Source organism: Crotalus tigris, unplaced genomic scaffold (assembly GCF_016545835.1).
Source record: "Crotalus tigris isolate CLP2741 ecotype Arizona unplaced genomic scaffold, ASM1654583v1 scf7180000018371.15429387391:27106975, whole genome shotgun sequence".
NCBI classification, from domain to species: domain Eukaryota; kingdom Metazoa; phylum Chordata; class Lepidosauria; order Squamata; family Viperidae; genus Crotalus; species Crotalus tigris.
In genome coordinates this window covers 12,350,718-12,371,184 of record NW_024096970.1, presented here as the reverse complement: position 1 = coordinate 12,371,184, position 20,467 = coordinate 12,350,718, and the positions used below count along the sequence as shown (strand labels likewise).

General features: G+C 36.8%; 1 long non-coding RNA gene and 1 pseudogene across 1 annotated transcript in view; both read right to left on the bottom strand.

Annotated features, from left to right (window-relative positions):
- Positions 1-3,203: 3,203 nt before the first annotated feature.
- LOC120311864 overlaps positions 3,204-20,467 on the bottom strand; it is an 89,565-nt gene continuing 72,301 nt past the window's right edge. Inside the window, exon 4 of the long non-coding RNA XR_005557749.1 lies at positions 3,204-3,412. This is a non-coding gene — a long non-coding RNA (uncharacterized LOC120311864). The remainder of the gene's footprint in view (positions 3,413-20,467) is intronic.
- LOC120311883 lies at positions 9,290-9,391 on the bottom strand (annotated as a pseudogene).

Sequence of the window (20,467 nt, the reverse complement as noted above, 5' to 3'; positions counted from 1 at the left end):
GAGTACTTCAGCAGCTGGCAGAGACCCATGCTTGATTTATCAAATAGAACATTGTTATAACAAATGTTTTAAACATGGAACATCAGTACTTCTATAGCAGCTGTTGGATATATTATTTTCCACAAATGGTTGCATTCCTATTCCATGGAGATTTAAAGAAATGTTCTTATGTCAAACTGTTGCTTTTTCATTTTCCGCTCTATCTTAACAATTCTTTAACAACTGAAAATGTAAATATTAATCTGAGGACAATTGCTCTTAGACAAAAAAGGAACAGCATAGCTATATGTTAATATTTCATACTGTAAAAGACAGCATAAAGAGATATAGACTTGTACTGCTAAAACAGCTTGTCTGTCCCAGTGTTTGAAACCTACTCTCCTACTTAAAACAAACTAGTTCTATATCAGCATCAAATGTAAAAGTCAAGTTTCTCTTAAAAAAAAACTTATAAGAAGAAATTATATGATAAAGTAAACTTGCAGAAATTAAGCAAGTCTTAGTCTAGTTTTCTTCCATTAGTCCATAAATAGGTCTGGATATAAATATTTGTGCTGTGCATTAAAAATGTCCCCATTTTCCCCTACTATTCCCATTCATGTTTTTAGATTAAAGTTGCTCTCAAAATTTAGTTCAAAGTTCTTTCTCTCATTTAATAATGAGGTGACTAATGCTGATGTCCTTTTGTATATGCAATAATTTCTCTATCTTTTCTTCAGTTTCTCTGCGTCTCCAGCCTTAATCACAAGGGAAAATATCAAGAAGGAATTCCTTCCACTCAAGTTTTTTAGACAGAAAAGTGTGAACAGATAAAGAGGCTTCAGAATTATTGTTCTACCTGTAGCACTCTTCCTCAGTGCCAGTGATCAACTTTAAAATACAAGGAAAAAAATTCAGAAGGAGTAATAGAACAGTCTTAGAACATTGTTAAAAAAAAGAAAATGGACTTTTGTCACAGAGGAAACTAACATTTAAAAAATCGCTGGGTAGTTAGTGCATACCACTAACAGATATGGTTGAATGAAAGGCAATGTCTTCAATGTTATAAATTGACAACAGATAATGCACTAGAAGCTGTGATGCATTCTTTAGCATCTGTTCTTTCACCTCACAGCAGAAAGTAGGTGTTAGAACTCAAACTCACTACATCACGTGACATGTCGCGATGTATCGCGACTCTTTTTGCATTGCAATGGGGTGGGTGCGGCTTTGGTATGATGAAACCGGCCCACGGCCCGGCAGTTTGACACCCCTGTGTTGGAAAAAGTTGTGTTTCTATTGCTCATGAAATAGAAAAGTGCAACAAGTACTCATTAGCATATTTTAAGCAACATAGTGTAATTCAATTTTTGACTACTAAAGGAGTGTGTCTCCAGTTAAGCTTTAGAAACAAATTCAGGTTATTTATAGTGATTACTGTGTTGATGTGAGCTCTGTGTGTTGCTGAGCCAAAAAATGTTAAGATGGGAAATCATTTGGGTGATCAAACATAAAGAGGACTACCTGAGGCAGCAACCAATGAGTTTCAGATGAGAATGGTTGATGAATTGATTAAAGAAAATCAGTGGATTACACAAAGGGAAACCGCTGTCAAGCTTGACACTTCATAGGAACCTGTGGGTCACATTATCAATGTTCTTTAGTATTGGAAAGTTTGCCCAAGATGGGTTCCTCACATGCTGAGGCAGAAATTAAAGTTTCAAGAGTTTGAAATTGGCATGTTATGAGATTGAGAGTGAGGAATTTATTAACAGTATTGTGACAGCCAATAAAATATGGGCTCACGTCTATGAGCCAGAAATAGTCAGTCCATGAAATACCATCACAAAGCTTCACCTTAAATAAAGGAAAACCAGAATTTCAAAGGCCAGACTTTGACAGGAAAACTTATGGCTAAGTGAGTAAGTGCAAATGGTGTTATTCATATGGATTGTTGACTGTTGAATTTTATTGTAGCACTAATGTTTTCTTTCTTTTGATGTTCAGTCAATGACACAAGAGATGAACACAAGACAAGTTCATTAAGTCAGTTTGGACTCAGCTCTGATATGGAACTAAAAGCAACTTAACATGTTATAAGAAACATAACAAAAGTCTCCATAACAAGGATATGGACAGCTTTTAGTAAATGCCAAATTGATCACAATCCCTGCTTAGTACCTCAAGGGCTGTTTATGGCTTTAACAGAAGTTTATGTCTTTGTTATTCAGACTGACTTGGAAGTTCCTTCTAATCAAAAATGTTTGGGGGTTTCTATACCATTAAATCGTAAAGGTAGCATCCATTTTATTTCCATCTTAGATTTATATCCACTTTTCTATAGATGCTCAGAGAAACTTACATATACATATTCCTTCATTTTATCCCCACAACATCAATTGGACATCAATCTAAAGACATCTAGAGAGTTTCTATGGCTAAAAGTGGATTTGTTCTTGAGTTTCTCCCATCCTTGATTGAACACTTTTCCATGCTACTAGTTCTATTATCATTCCAAACTAAAAAGAACAAGCAGGGGAAGTTAAAGAAATTATTAGATTGGTCTTAATTCTTTTAGTTGCTCTATTTGACTTCAAATAGAACAGGGGTGTCAAACTGCCGGCTCACTGGGCCAGATGCGTCATGCTGAAACTGCGCCTACCCCATTGCCGGCAATGGAAAAAAAGTCACAATATGTTGCGACACATCATGTGATGTTGCGAGGTTAACATCCCTGAAATAGAATTTGCTACTGTTAGCAAACGGAGTCTATGATACATTCCTACGTTGCACAATGAGTTTAGATATTTCCTGTTCTGCCACAAAGGGGAAGTGTTGCCTCAGTTTTGAAAAGCTGTGCAAGTTAAAGCTATAAATTTGTAGTGCATTGTTGAATGTAGGAAGAATGAAGCTGAAACTTCAGAATATGTCTATTTTTTTCTGATTTGTTTTTCATATTATTAGAAAAGTACCTGTGCAAAATGACAGCTTCACAAGAATAAATTATATTCTGATCATATTACATTCATTTTAAATTTTGAAAAGATTTTCCAATTCATATCATTCTAGTTTTTGCATAAAGTTAAAACCACAGTATTGTTTGTTTTGTTGAGCCAATACATATGTAATGAAGTTTATTTTATTTTATTTTATTTTAAAAAATCAACTCTGTATTGAATAGACTACAGCATTTTCTCCACTCATGAAAATGAACAGGCTACAGCATTCTAAAAGGAAGTCTTCTCCAGACAGTATTCAGAAATTGGAAAGCATCTCAGACAGACATATGATATCTTGCTCTTTAAACATCCACTAGGATTGTCATTTGCTTGGAAGCTTCAGTGCCAAAATAAAGTTGCCATGGGAACAGTTTGTTCGCTTCTGCCATTCTTTTAACCCTTTTAGTTCCAGTACAAAGAGGCAAGTAGGAGTTCTGAAAATTATAACAAATTAAAAAAGAAATCCATGATAATATTATTAGTGTTGTGCCAAAATAGGAATGTAATGAAAATATAACATAATTAATCACCTTATAACAAATTACCCATTTTATTTCTACTGTATGTAGTTAGAAATGCAAAATAAGAGATACAGGAAATTTTATTTATCATAACAAATCTGCCATGCCAATTATGGTTTGCCATATAGCAGATATTATTCAGTGATTATCTAAGGCTTAGAAACTAACTCATGGCTTTTAGGCACAATTTACACAGATGTAACACATTGTACATAAAAGCTGCAGACTCTACTTTATGCAGGCTTATGCAACAGTATATCTAAAAATAGAGAATGTATGTATCTTAGGAATATGGTATTGAGTTCTTTGGTGTCCTCTGAGCTTGGTTGTTTTCATGCAAATGTTTCATTACCTAGTCTAATAATGAAATGTCTGCAGGAAAACAAGCAAACTCAGAGGACACCAAGGAACCAACAATATAACTGCCAATATTGGTACTTCACAAATAATTAATAATTGCTGATTACTTACAGAAACAATAACTTTCAAACTAATGTTAACGTGACTAAATGGGAGTAATCTTGTATACATTTATTTATTTTTCCTTGATATTTAAAGTGTAATTGCTTTTGCCTTGAGTCTGATTCCTAGAGCTATTGGTTTTGATTTTCAACAGAAGAGAATAAATCAGCTCAGCCTTGAATTGTATTATTTGTTTTTAGTTATTTCACTACCCAATTAAATAAAATCATTAGTGTAAATGTGATGTCTGCTTCCTGTCTATAGACAGTAGCTTGCCCTGCCAGTTTGGGTGAGGTGTGGTTTTCTCCTTGGTAGTTTCTTGATTAAAGTATTGTTTTCAGCCTGATTAATTGTCTGCTGTTATTCTTTCTTATCTGGTTGTTGGTGGGAGAGGATGTGTCTGTCTTTCTGTTTCTTTCTTCGGGTTTTTTTAAATTTTATTTTATTGAATGGTTTGTAAATATTTTTCATCTACAGTATATGTGTCTATTGATGACTGATTTGTCTGAATGTCAAGCTTCCAGGAAACCCGTAGGATTTTTGGATTTGGCTTGGTTTAGGATACTCCCAGTTTGTCAGCTGAATCTATGGATAAGCCTGTCTAGTGTTGTGAGATTAAGCAGTTTCAATTGTGTCTTCTGACTGCTAGCTGGTGTTCATGGATGGACTCTGCTAGTCTTCTGAATGTCTATCCTACATAGTGACTGTTACTATGTTTACCCTGTATGATATAGATGACTCCTATTTTTTTCTTCTTGGATTACTGGGTCTTTGGTTTGCTTAAGATGATTTGGAGAGCTTTAACTGGTTTGTATGCTATAGTTATGCTATGTAGTTGTAATAGCCTATTGTTTGTTTCTAAGAAGTTTTTGACAAATGATAGTGATATCCTTCTCATAGCTTGTGCTGGTCGTGCCATAGAGGGTTGTGATGTGTGATGTGATTTTTTTGTTTGTTTGTTTTCTTGTTGTTCAGTTGGTTTTGAAACTTTGCCACCAAATAGATTTCATTTCACCAGAATAGTTCATTAAACACTTGTAAGAAAATTTTGTGTCATCACTGGTCCTGCCACATTGTCTTCTGCTATCTACCTTTCCAATTGCCTTCAATGTTCTTCTACTATGGCTCTTGTCTACTCACTAGATGTATAAGATATTTAAGCTTTACCTTGACTGTTACTGCTTATAGTGAGGAGTCTGGGTTTCCTTCATTTAGTACTGAATGATTTGTTCTTCTTATGATGTAAGATATTCACAACAATGTCCTCCAGTATCCCAATTCAAAGGTAATTCAGAATGCTATCTGCACTTCCTCATAATTTTATCTGTTGGGGATTTCATACAAAATTTCATATGAAATTCCCAACATGTATAATGCATTTCATATGAAATTCCCAACAGGTATAGTGTAAACTGGGTAATCTTTACACAATACAAAATTCTGAGCAAGTGGTTAAAAATAAATTCATTTCCAGGTTTCTGACTCCAGATACCTGTAGGTAAAGGACACTCAACTAGAGACAGAAAGATTTCTGTTTTGAGGGAAAATTGAGAGGAGAAAGATATATAATTTTTATCATACCCTCTTTAGTTTACAACAATTATCACTTCAGATCTTTAATCCATGCTCTATTGTTCTTTCCTATTATATTGTGCAAGAGTAAACTAAACACACATTTTCTCTACACAGAATATGAGTATGGGCCATACTTCAATATACTATCAAACCACTGTTATCAATAAATCCTCAACACTGGTAGCAGAATCAATGTAGTCATTGAGTCTTGGTTATAAGAAATATTTTGGCTTTTATTATAGAGAGAGATTAGAGCTGCCTGTGCAGTGTCAGCCAGAATTCTCAGGGTATGTTCATCTATTAATAAACATTGTGCATCGCTTTACCAATATGGTGCATGTAATCTAACCAATGTCTCAATGTGATATCACTTGGGAACCTTTATATACTATAGAAAAGATGCTATTAACATATACATATGTTACACATATCTGTGGATATGCTAGAAAGTGATTTTGTTATCTTCTGAATGCAGACCCTTTTTCTCTACAACTAAACAATTCCTTCTCAAAAATGTTTTGATTCAGGTTCCTTTCTTGAGCATAAGGGAATATAGAATTCAATACAAACTGAAATTGATCTCAGCATTATCTAGGAGTTGGCTTTTTTATTGTGCCCCAGAGATATTTTAGATTTATAAGCATTCTGTAGGCTCAGTTCATGTAGGAAATATTTGCAACAGCATTGATAAGATATTGAAAAGCCTCCATGTTAGTAAATCAATGAAGGGTAGTAATCTATGAGCTTACATTTCTAAGTCCAGAACCAAAAATACTCCATCAGAAATGTGCTTTCTAATAAATGATATGTTGAAAAACTACCTATCCTGCCTCTTTAGACCTTTTGACTCATATTAATATCAGGAACACGTGTCTAGACTTTGATTAAACTAGCTGGTCAGCAAAAATACATGAACTCCAAGTACAAGAAATATGAGTTTGATAGAACAAGAAGTAGTTGATTTAATGAGGTCATGAAACTGAAGATTGGTAACAAGATGTTCCAGGAAAATGCAGCCTGAAAATAAACATGTTTAACTACAAAAAAGTTTCAGGTTGCCTTTTGTTCCTTCTATATACTGTCAGTTCACTTTGTACCCCTTAAGAATTTCATGAAGAAGGATCTATCCTAGTAGACCACCATTTAAGTATGTCAGCAGTGTGCTGCAAGTGCCAAAAAAGCTAGTTTCAAAATCACATGAAGTAATAGTACACTTTATACTGAACTAATGAAATCACTTTTGAAATACTCCATCAAATTCTGGGCATCATGTTACAAAGATGTTGTGAAAGTGTGCAGAAAATAGCAACAAAGATGATAACGGATCTGGAGGCTAAACCATATGATGAATGATTGAGGGAACTAGGTAAATCTAATGAAGAGAAGGATTAGTGTGATATGATAGTTGTCTTCCAGTACTTGAGGGGCTGTTACAGAAAAGAGGGGTCCACCCAATTTCCAAAGCACCTCAGGGCAGGACAAGAAGTAACAGGTGGAATATCATTAAAGAGAGATCCAACCTAGAACTAAAGATAAATTTCCTGAGAGTGAGAACAAGTAATCTGTGTAAAGACTTCCTTCCAGAAATTGTGGGTGCCTCATCAGTGGAGGTTTTCAAGAAGAGACTGGACAGCCATTTGTCCAGTATAGTATAGAGTCTCCTGCTTGAGTAGGGGGTTGGACTACAAGACCTTCAAGGTCCCTTCCAACTCTATTATTCTATGTTATATTTTATATTCCTCAAAGATTTATTCTGGCTCCATCTTACAAGGAGATAAATATGAACTGTATCCTAAAAGAGTTCAGATCTTCCTTTGAGAAGATTCCAAAGATATAATTTATTTTTGCTTTATTTGAAAGACATTTTCTGTGAACCTCATGAAACTATTATGATGGCACAGTAGTTAGAATGCAGTATTGCAGGCTGACTCTGCTCACTGCTTGGAGTTTAATCCTGATGGGTTCAATGTTGACTCAGCCTTCCATCCTTCCGAGGTTGGTAAAATGAGGACCCAGATTGTTGGGGGTAATTTGCTGACTCTGTAAACTGCTTAGATAGCTGTAAAGCACTATGAAGCAGTACATAGGTTTAAGTCCTATTGCTATTGTAATTGTTTGTTTTATTTACTGTATTTATAAGAGGCTCAAAGTTACAGTAGTTTTTATTATGAAACATGTGCCTCTTTAGAAAATCAGTGCAATATTACCCAATATATTATGCTGGTTGCCAATAGTGATTTTGTAATATAAGAACAGGAGAAGTTTTATATAATAGAAAAGTTATATAATAAAGTTATATAATAAAATATAGTAGAAATATATGAACATTCACAAATAATCATATCCATATGTAATATTTCTGAACCTTTTACTGGAAATATTTTGCAAATATGATTGCAGGATCAAAGTATTCTCTAACTAGAGAGAAATTGTATAGTGTTTTTCTCAAAAATATTTCTTTTGTGTAGAGTAAGTGATATATGTATCCCTTTTATTATGGGACTATAAAAATGTTATCCTTTGTTTCTAAAGTGATTCATTATAAGGAGAACATTTTTTAATAATTAAAACTCAAAGATCCATTGCAGATTTTTCTGCACTATGGAAACATACATTTCAAGAAAAAAGTGTTGCAATAGCATAGCAATTTCACACTTTCATTTACATTTCATATTTTTAAATGTTGTTTTCATTATCAGAATATAGCGAGCATATTTTGAGGCAAGAAATTTATATAATTTGCTTCTGATATATTGCAATACTATGTTGCAGAGGACTATTGCTCCAGATTTAAACAGATTCTTATATCCCATTTGTGGTTAGATGAGTGCAGACATTTATCTATATTCAGTTCTCATGAAAAATGTATGAATCTTATTATGGGAGAAATGAAGAGAAACAAAATACAATATTTCTATTTTCCAAAGAAGCTAGATTTCTTAAGCCAAACATTTATTTTCCAAATAACTGCTGGTACTGTTAATCACTTAAGAAGGAAAAAAAAGATTTTGGTGTGAGACTTTTAAAATCACTGGATTTAAAAAAAATAGTCTTGGTTTAATATTTTTTAGTTTTGTAGTGTTTTCAATAACAGCTGGATATTTGTTTAGGACTTGACAATGAAAAAGAATTCTCTTGAAGGCACTTTTGAGATAAGAAGGGGAGAACAAAAAGAAGCTTACAGTAGTTGTTTTGATACCTCCATCATCTCTTCTAAACATGCACACAATTCAAAGCTGGAGTCATGCTCATTAACAAACATACACAAAGTTATGGACAAAATGGCAAAAATCACCTGGTCCTTTTCACTGTGTATTCTAGAATGTTTTCTTTTATTAATAATTTAGAGACCATTTTCAAGCCAGTTTACCACAAAGTTAAAATAAACATGTGCATGTTGTGAATGGCTAATCTAGGCCTCAAAATACCACAAATATTGGTTTACAAATATGGGTATTTGCTTACTATATTATTAATGTCCACTTAAAAAGATCAATACACACTGAACATGCAGCATGTAAAAATAAGAATATATTCTGGAATAGGTGTTTTAAAACACCAGCGAATAGCTCCAGGAGGGATATTTAACATATGTCTATGAGAAAGGACACTTCAGATGAAACACTACAAATATAATCTGGATTAGTGAGATGAATCATAGTTTTCTTTCTTAAAAAAAATACTTATTCTACAACCTATGCAGTCTCTCAGTCTCTCAGTTTGATTTTCATTTTAGTTATATTAGTCCACAATGAAAACTGCTTTATACAGTCCTCAAATAGAAAAACATATTAAATATTAAACTGATTAGAACAAATACTGTATTTAATCTTAGCCAAAAGGCTGAGAAGATATTGTATTGATCTATTAGAAAATTATTTTATTGCATAGTCATGTATTGATGTACTATATGGATATAAATGAATATATTATATATGAACGTTTTATACATAAAACATTCCAAATTAATGTTCTTGATTCCATTGAATATTTAAAGTTCTCTTTCATTTCCCATTTTCATTTCTGCTGATTTTTTTTAAATGTAGGACCTATATAAACTTTTTTCTATATGTTGACACCAAATTAATTTTAATTCTGTTCCACCAGACATTTTTCCTAGTATGAAATGAAATGTTATGAATAATAGTTTTGTGTCAAGTGTTTACAAAATCCTGAAATGCTTGCAATGGGGATTTCAGCATGTAAAATCATTTAAATGTATTTCCTTTTCTTCTTCAGATGAATCAAAGACAGAAGAAGAAAATTCTAAAAGAATAATCTTATATTTATATTCTTCTGGGTCCAAAATTATGTTGCTACACAACAGATGTAGGTGTTGTAACTATTATATGCCTAGCCCAAGGGGGGGAGAATATACAAGTAGAGATGCCCCAAAGCACGAAAACAAAAGCACACCTTCAGCAGAGCTAGATATTTTTAGTAGAGAAAAACATTTCTTTTTCACATTGAAGTATTTGGTAGTGGGGAGACTTGGTCTTCAAATTTTCTTTCTTTAACAATGTACTTCCACCCTTAACTTGTTCGATAATATTAGCTGATGGTACATAAAGTAATGAAGAAGAGGCAGTGGAAGCCCAGTATTTTTTATTTATTTGGCAAGTCAAACTTAGTCCAGGTTTGTATGCCACTGTCACAATCATGCTATGGAAATGATTATTTGTTTCCCCCACCCATCCAGCTGCACCATATTTTTGTCCATTAGCAGAGCCATTTGCACTATCTACCTAGACCCAAACATTCATATATACTTAAGCACCCAAATTATTCCCCTTTGATTCTTTCTATAGCTCTAAAATATAAGAAAGTATCTAATAAGCATGAACACTGCTGAACTGAGAAGGAAAAAGTCAGACAGCTAAGCAAAAATATTGATGCATTCTCCCATGTGGCATGAAATCCTATCATGTCTTCACATGGTAAATTGACTCAACCTTTCCATTATGCTATAAAGATCCATTGTTTTAAAGCCCTATAAGTAGTAATTTCCACATTTTATTGTAATTTAGTCTATTGATGATGTGCTGGGTGAAGAGTTGCTTTCTTTTTCTGTTTTAAATCTTTTTTGAGGTTTTTTTTCCATTAGATGATACCTAGTATTTAAAAAACTCCTCTATGTCCACTTTCTCCATGACACACATGATTATATTCGTCTCAGTCATGACCCACTTGTCACATTTTAAAGAGCATAAATGAACTATTTCTGTATGCATTGGCCTTATTGCATTTTCTCAACTTATTGGGCAGTAGGGCTAAACTGTCATTTATGAGATAAATTACCAATTGCCTTCTATTTCTTAACTGTTCATTCTCCCTTCCTTTTTTTTCCAAATCTCCCCACAATCTTTTATATTCTGTCTGGTATCACCTCATCCACCTCTCATGCATTGGATGATATTTTCAGGGAGTTAACACTTCCAATTGCTACAGTTTATCCCCACTTATTTTTCTCTTTCTCTCTTGCTTTCCATACAGACTCTAAACCCTTTCATTCTTTTATTTATAATGTAGCCATGTAAAAGTATTTAGGTTTCCCATCTAAAGGTCATTTCCTATTAGAGATTGTATTTTTTTTTTCATTTTCAAATAGATAAGTTCTAGTTTGAAGAAATCTTTATGATAATAGTTCTAATATTTTTATTTGTCTCGGCGTGTATATTTCTAATTCATAAAGAGATTCACATGTTCTAACCTTTTATTCCAGCAAAGGTGTTCAAGCCCCTTCTATTTGCCTTCTATTGCACTTTTCCCAGTTCTAATATATCCTTTTAAAAATATGACCAAGACTGAACATAGTATTCTAAGTATGGACATGTCAAAAATGTGTATGGGGACTTTTTATTGTTGGTAGTTTGGTACTTTCATGCCCTTTCTAAATGATCCTTAGCATGAACAACTTTTTTTACAGCTACCACACAGTGAGTTGACATTTTCATTGTGATTCCAAGATCTTTTTCATAATTAGTTACAGACAGCTCATTTTATATATATAGTCTATATATTAGAAACTTCGGTGAAGCTCTGTATTAAAACCTTTTTGAAATTGTATGCAGTGATCTCCACCCATGTGCATGCTGAAATTCTCAAAAACTTCCCAAAGGTTGATGAGGCAGTTTATCCTTGAGAATCCATGCTGATTTCCATTTTGCAAGGCTTGTTCTTTTCTCTGTGTTTTAATATATTATGTGAAATCTTTATATTTGTCTCTTATTTTTTAATAAAAAGCAATAACGAAAGGTAGCTAAATATGCAAAAAAAAATATGCAAAAAAAAAATCTTTCTATGCTAGCTATTTTCATACTAAAAATTCATGCCTTTCTATGGTTATATTGAGATTCGAGATAAAGGCTAAATGATAACACAAGCATGATAACATACACAAATGCAACTATGTATGTATTTTTATCAGATACCACACAAATGTTGCAATTATATTCTGACACAAGTATGTAATTGTAATGTTTGTAATCACATCATCCCCTATCTATCATTATTTTGGCATTATCTTAATTTGCTGTGGATGTCATCTTTTTCAAACTGTATTTTTTTTTTTATCCAAAGGGAAATCTTCAGCTCAAATCTGGACAACCATTTTGGGGGGATGTTCTAGTTCTGGATTTTCTTCCTGAAAAGCATTTGGACTTAACTGACTATACCGTAAAATAGATGTGCAGACTACTATTAGTAGTGTTGTATGTCACCTCAGCCCCTTAGTGGTTCACATAATGCATCTGTAACTATTTTTCAACTTTGTGGTTCTGCAGGAGAAAATACTTTCCCCTGAAGTATTTTAAGAGAGATTTTATTTTTAAGGTAGCAAGGAAAGAATTCAGCATCTTCTTATTTACTTTTCCTTGGCTTTGATTAAATCACTCAGAAAACAACATTTAACAGTAATAAAGAAGGCTAACATTACCTATATCTCTGTCTAAGACACAATATTATAAGATCCAAGTTCCTCCTTAATTTCTGCAATTCTAGACACAACAGCCATCATTCATAAGGTTATTTACAGTTCAGTCTATCATTTTAGGTATCCCATGATTCTAAATTGTAGGTAGTACTAATGACACCAAAAGAAAAATAATGCAGCTACAAATGTAGACAAAATTAAAATATAATTACTTCTTCCTTCTTTGTTTCATATCTCAGTTTATCACTTGTTTTCCTATTAAGCTTTAATTTTACATTTTGTTTCCACTAGGCTAACGCTATTTTGTGCCTCAGTTATTGCCTCTTGTGTTTCAATCTGTAGAATAACACTATTCTGGTTTTAGAATCAACACAATCTGTTATGATGTCAGGTTTATGTGATCATAACATTCCATTATGGGAAATAGCTACGCAAACCTCTGCTCTAACTAGATCTCTCTGCAGATGGCATATGACATCTTTCATAGTCTTTTCATCTCTTCAAATCATAAGTTTAATTTAGTTGTAATACATCTCAAAATTCTGGGAAAGCACTAGCTGAAATCTGAATCACAATGCATTCTTAATATGTTGCTATCTGTTCACAACCATTCTCCTCTGTTTTGGGATTTCATAGGTCTGCAAGTATTCCAAGGGGAGCAAATTCTTTTGGGATTTCTGCAAAATAAATTATGACTTGAATCTACTATGAGGCAAGCTTGGTTAACATTTCTTTTCTCCCTCATGTTTTATGCATTCTTGTTGCTAATTTTACCTAACACTGGCTTGGCAAATCTGTATTCAAATTTTATTTACGAAATAAAATGCATTTAAAGAATGCTTTAGCAAGAATCCACTATTTTTGAATCTGCAATAACTCCATTGGTGTTCAAAGCAAAAGTCTCTTCTCCTGAAATAATCATTTGTGGAATGGTAGTGGAGAGAATTAGTTAGGAAAAGAGTAAATTTACATTTATTAGGACAGAAGATGCTATAAGAAACAAACAAATGCATTAAAATGCAAATAGATTATAATTGCTGGAAAGTATAGGTCTCCCCCAAACAATTTGCTATTGGTGAATTTGCATCATATTTACAATATGTCAAAATTGCCTTATCTGCTATTTTTTCTTTCACTATTTAGTTATCTCTCCCCCTCATCTTGTTACTATTCAGACTTGTTCTCCATCCTATTCTGGCTTCCAATCAATTCTTCTGTTGATAAAACATATCAGATATTAATCTGATTTCTATTTTTATTATAACTAATAGCCAAATAATTCCAACACCATCCATGACCTAGAGAAAATACAATAAACTAGCAAATATCATTTATAGTTTAAAGGCTTAAATAAGCTTTTGAACTTCATCAAAAAGCTAGCACATTGTGGTTCTAAAAACATAAAGACCACCTATCTCCAATTTCTATTTTGTCAGTGCCATAAATATGATACAGTGGAAGAAGAAAAACAGTCATTGTCATTTATTATTTTTCAGTTACTTAAGTCTGTAATTTTGGGATGTTTTCTAAATTATGTTTTTAGTCCTATTTTAATTATCAGCCACCTAGTGTCATGTATATGAGATAGGGAGCCACATAAATCTATTAAATAAAAATTACTAGTTTACTAAGTAGAGAAAGAAAAAAAGAAAGGAAGGAAGGAAGGAAGGAAGGAGAAAGAAAGAAAGAAAGAAAGAAAGAAAGAAAGAAAGAAAGAAAGAAAGAAAGAAAGAAAGAAAGAAAGAGAAAGAAAGAATGCAGTACCAAGCTAAGATTGTATTAATTTCTGGGAAAGGTGAGGAAAAGAAGCTATAAGGTGTACAGTAAGAGTCATTTGCATCTAACTTGTAGTGGACCAACAAAATTGCTTTATTTTTGTTTGCAATAAACATTTTTCTATAGCTGCTTTATGTCTATGTCTATACCTGTGTCTGTGTCTAGATCTGTGAAGTCTAGATGAAGAGATGGTGTAAGGACCCACCCCACTTTGCATCTTAAGAAGACAGAACTCTTGGAATAATTCTTCCAACAGGAATCCTTTATTAAGAGAAGTGGTTGCAGGCATGCTAGACAGGACTTGGGTTTCAAGCTCTTCCATTCAAGGTTTTAAGGGGTTCCCCAGTAGTCCCACCCAATCAACCCCCCTTCCAGTGATAGTTTCAAGTATCACAATTCCACCCCTTTTCTTCTTTCTTCCGTCTGGATGGAGACTTCAGATAACTACATGAAAGGCAAATACTCTCTTTTGGTATGCTAACACTTCAAGGTTACAATAAACACACATTCAACATTCAGCCCTTTGAAGTGTACTGAAGGAAATGAGGGCCATAAAGCCCCTTTGTTCTCCCCCTTCTCTCCCTCTTATGGCAGAATCCAGAGATGGCAGAATTGGGAGTTTCTATATTTGATAATTAAAGATGAAATATAATTGGATTCTGACATCCGGCCCCTCTTAACAATAAGAGAGATCCACCTGAAAGAAAACACAAGTATAAAATTTAGTCAGGCTTGTTAGGATACTCTGTGTGAAACTTCTTCAATAGCTTCGGGGCTCTGAAATGACGTTTATGGACCCACTCATTTTGTGAGGGAGGTAGGTGTTTCCAGGCAACTAGGTACTGAGTTGCCCCATGATATCTCCTAGAATCAAGGATTTCCTTTATTTCGAAGTGTTGTTCACCCTCCACCATGAGTGGAGGTGGTGGTGTGGGGATTTTTGGCCGTAGATGTGACTGATGCTCTCTTTTCAGCAAGCTGCAATGAAAAATTGGGTGTATTTGCCTGAGGTTTTTGGGTAATTCTAATTCTACTGTTACTGGATTTATGATTCTTTTAATTGGAAAAGGTCCTATGTATTTTGGTCCAAGTTTTTTACAGGGCTGTAGGTACTTTAGGTATTTTGTAGATAAGTACACCATTTCTCCTATAATGAATGGTGTAGGCTCAACCCTTTTTTTATCGGCTTGTGCTTTGTATGCCCGCCTAGCTTCATCTATTGATTTTCTGACTATTGGCCAGGTGTTTTGTAGGTTTTCCATCCATTCTTTCAGTGAAGGGATCGTTGGTTCTTTTGGGGTTAATTCTGGCATAGGGTTGAAACTTTGACCGTTGGCTATTTGAAAAGGAGTGTAGCCTGTGCTGGAGTGGACTACATTATTGTAGGCAACTTCTGCAAAAGGAAGTAAGTCCGTCCAATCACTCTGTTGGAAATTTAAAAAACATCTCAAATATTGCTCAAGTACCGACTGGCAGCGTTCCGCTTGTCCATCTCCTTGAGGGTGGTGGCTAGATGTCAATCCCTGAGTGGTCCCTAAGAGGGATAAAAATTCCTTCCAAAATGCAGACGTAAATTGCACTCCCCTATCAGAGATGATGCGTTGGGGTGCCCCATGCAATCTGTAAATGTGCTGGATGAAAAGTTTTGTTAAGGCCTTTGCAGTGGGAATTTTTTGGCAAGGATTAAAGTGCACGTTTGGAAAATAGGTCCGTGATGTCCAGATAACAGTATCCCATTGCTTTTGGCAATTCACTATAAAAATCCATGGCTATTTCCCCCAGGGGTGCTGAGGGACTTGCCACTGTTGTAAAGCCCTGGCGATTTCCCTTGCAACCTCTTTGCTGATGCACAGGTTGGGCAGCTGGCAACATAACTTTCTATGTCCTTTTTATTGATGGCCACCAAAATTGCCGTTTAATTAAGTGTAAAGTTTTTACAAATCCAAAATGCCCTGCTGATTTTGTGTCATGGCAAAGGTGCATGAAAGTTAGTCTTTGAGTTGTTGGTATATATAACTTTTCCCCTACCCAAGGCAACCCGGCTCTCATTGTGCACACATGTTTGTTTTTCTGGAACCAGTCATCTGTTTCCAAACTTTTTCTGAATTCAATCCCAGTTTGGCTGTCAAGTTTTGGTTTTCTTTTGCTGGGTTTCTTGTGGTTATGGTGCTGCCAGTTGTGACTCTGCATTATGGGTCTAGAGTCTGTGGTTCGTGCGCTGTTATATTGAGGCATGCGAGATAGTGCATCTGCCAGGAAGTTCTTTCTTCCTGGTAAATGTTTGAGCTTAAATTGGAATTGGTGAAAATGCTGGGACCAGCGGACTTGTTTGGGATTGAGTTTCCTGGAGTTTTCAGGGCTTCTAAATTTTTGTGATCAGTCCACACCTGGAAGGGGATTTTGTTGCCTTCCAGGAACTGTCGCCACGTGAGTAATGCCCAACGTATCCCATAAGCCTCCTTCTCCCATATGGGCCAGCGCTGTTCTGTTTCCGTGAGTTTCTTGGATGTATATGCACAGGGTTGCAATACTGTATCATCATTTTCTTGTAATAGCACAGCCCCCACTGCCACATCACTTGCATCTGCCTGTATTATGAAGGGCTTGTCCATATCTGGGTGCCTTAGTACTGGTTCGGCAGAAAAAAGTCTCTTTAGTCTCTCAAACGCTGCTGGGCACTCCATTGTCCATGTTAGTGGCTGGCTAGGTTTTACTGAGGATGTTCCCTTCGTTTTTAGTAAGTTGGTGAGGGGCAAGGCTATCTGTGCAAATGAGGGGATGAATTGGTGGTAAAAATTTGCAAAGCCCAGGAAACTTTGTAGTTGCTTTCTTGTGCGGGGTGGTGCCCAATGTAGTACTGCTTTGACCTTCTCCGGGTCCATTTCAATGCCCTGTGGGGATATGCGATAGCCTAGGTAGTCTATCCTTTCCTGGTGGAATTCGCATTTTGAGAGTTTGGTATATAGGTGAGCGGCTCGCAGCTTCTTTAAAACCGCTCTGACAAGTTTGACGTGTTCTTCTTTTGTTTCAGTAAAGATAAGAATGTCGTCCAAGTAAACAAGGACCCCTTAAATAGGTGCTCCCTTAGAACGTCATTGATTAATTGCATAAAGACTGCAGGGCCCCCTTGTAATCCAAATGGCAAGACTTTGAATTGATAGCACCCCATGGGGCAGTTAAATGCAGTCTTCCATTCATCCCCTTCCTTAATTCTCACGCGATAGTAAGCTTCCCTTAGGTCTAGTTTAGAAAAAAAAATTCCCTTTCGATAGGTGTGACAGCATGTCTTTCATGAGGGGCAGAGGGTATAGGTTGCTTTCACTGATTGTATTCAGGGCCCTATAATCCACGCATAAACGTAAAGAGCCATCCTTCTTCTCTCTAAAAAGGACCGGGGCAGCCACTTTAGGCTTGGCTGGATCAATGAAACCTCTCTCCAGGTTTTTTTTTATAAATCTTTCCATTTCCTCCTTCTCCTTTGGGCTCATGGAGTATAATCTGGGCTTCGGGAGTTTTGCCCCAGGCTTGAATTCAATGGTACAGTCTGTGGGTCGGTGGGGGGGGAAGCTCATTTGCCCTCTCCTCACTGAAGACTTCAGCAAGGTCCCTATATTCCTCTGGTATTTCTGTTAATCCTTTTTCCTCTCCTATGGATGCTTTTTCTATTCTTGATTCTGGTAGCCTCCCTTGGGGTTTTAAGTCCATAGGGTCCCCCTTCGGGAATTTGATTTCTGTCATCATCCAATTTACCCAGGGGTTCCATTTTTTCAACCATTCCATCCCTAGAATCATTGGGCATTCCATACCTGGGGTCACCACAAACGTTAAGTCCTCTTCATGGTTGCCCAGGGAGAGGTGTATTGACAGAGTGGCTAGGGTAGCTGGCATCCCCCCTGCTATGGATCCATCTAGCTGGCCAAATGAGATTGGTTGTTCCAGTCTCCTGGATGGGATGCCCAGATTCCCCACTAGTGTTGGGCTAATAAGGCAGCGGGTGCAGCCAGAGTCTATTAAGGCTTTCACCTTCACAGCTTCGGGCAGGGGGGGGATTAATATAGTCACTGTTTTGAAGATGGGTGTGATGCATCCACTTACCAGGGGTTCGCCCTCCGAGCTGTTATCTGAGGCATCCACCGTCCCTGTGGTGTAGGCTGGAGTTCTTTCCCCCTGGTGAGCAGAGGTGGGGGTTTCTGCAATTTCCATCATTCTCATGGCTGTTTCTTTTGGCTTAGTTGAATACTCTCTGGGTTTGTTGATTGGGGATCTGTCTGGGTTGTGCTGGGGGGCCTTTGAGCGGCATTCTACAGCTCGATGCCCTTCTCTTCCGCACTTGAAACACCCCATCTGCTTCTTGGCTGTATCCGATGATTTCACCGGTTGGTGTGTCAGCTCAGGCGGGGGGCGGCTCCATTGTTTTCCTCGGCGATGCCTCTTCAATATGTCGATCTCTGCTTCCTCTGCCAATACGTACCATTCCTCAAGTCGATGTGGGTCTCCTCGGGGCAGGCAAGCATCATATAGATCATAGTTTAGTCCGTCTTTGAAACGGCCAAGGAGGATGTCTTCTGGCCAATTCAGTTTGCTGGCAATGGCCCGGAATTCTTGTGTATACTCAGCCACTGGGCGTTTGCCCTGCCTCCTCGTTGTTATTCTTTCACGGGCTTTGCGATCAGCCAGGGGGTCTTCAAATCGTCTTCTCAAAGAGGACATGAAACGGTTGAAGTTACTGAGTTCTGGGGCATTGGAGTCATTGGCAAGAGTATCACTACCCCATCTGCATCTGGTCCTCCAGGGCATATTGCACGATCCGGATGCGGTGCTTTGTCGCTGGGAATGTCCTGCCCGTATTCCTCCATGTAGCTGAGGACTTGGGTTAGGAAAAAACCCAAGCGTGTTGGCTCCCCTTTGAATTTCACCTCCAACGGTGGACGTCTTGGAATGGATCGGTGCCTCCATTGTGGGTGGTAGTGTCTTCCGTCCAGATTGCCATCTGTGGTCCGGTAGGGGGTGGGGGCTCCTGGATCAGTAGACGTCCCTGGGGTTGCAGGTTCCACGTCCCCCTCGGTGTCTCTCCCTTTGTGGCTCCAGGAACTGGGGCGGCCGTAGGGCTCAGTATTCTCCTCTCCTAGGGAGCTGAGAGTTCTCTTCATCAGGTCAATAGCTTTCTCTAGGATCCAGTCTGAGTACGGGACCCAGCTTCCTCCCTCTTCACTTGCGTGCAGGGATTTCTCCATCTCCTGCTTCCATTCTGGTTGCTTGGTCCCCCGTCTCAGGGTCACCTTTCTTGATTCCTTTCCCCACTCACTTTTCTTTCCCACGCCCATCGACCAGCGAGGCTTGTGGTCCTGTGTCTCCACCACTTCTTCTCCTGAGGAATCTGGCCTCTCGGATTCCAACATCTGGCAAGGTTCCAACTGGGTCAGCGGCTCTCTTTCCAGGGAGTTTTCTCCCTCTCTTGCCTCGTTGTCTGACATGGTAAATTTTTGCAAAATCCCCCGGCAAGGGTCTACCTTCCAGGTGGATTAATTTTGCAAGTCCTGTCTAATGTAAGGACCCACCCCACTTTGCATCTTAAGAAGACAGAACTCTTAGAATAATTCTTCCAACAGGAATCCTTTATTAAGAGAAAATGGTTGCAGGCATGCTAGACAGGACTTGGGGTTCAAGCTCTTCCATTCAAGGTTTTAAGGGGTTCCCCAGTAGTCCCACCCAATCAACCCCCCTTCCAGTGATAGTTTCAAGTATCACAATTCCACCCTTTTCTTCTTTCTTCCGTCTGGATGGAGACTTCAGATAACTACATGAAAGGCAAATACTCTCCTTTGGTATGCTAACACTTCGAGGTTACAATAAACACACCTTCAACATTCAGCCCTTTGAAGTGTACTGAAGGAAGTGAGGGCCATAAAGCCCCTTTGTTCTCCCCCTTCTCTCCCTCTTATGGCAGAATCCAGAGATGGCAGAATTGGGAGTTTCTATATTTGATAATTAAAGATGAAATATAATTGGATTCTGACAGATGGGCTAGCATGTGAAATATCAGGAATTCTCCAATTTACTGCCAAGTCCTAATCAGGGACCTGATAATTAGAAAGAACTGATTCCTCAGAATGTACATTCCCTTTACAAATTGTAAAATTTCCTGTATTTTTTTAGAGATATATTCTATCATAAACTGTAAAATGAAATATTTTCTAACGTATGTTATGGAAAGCCAGATAAAA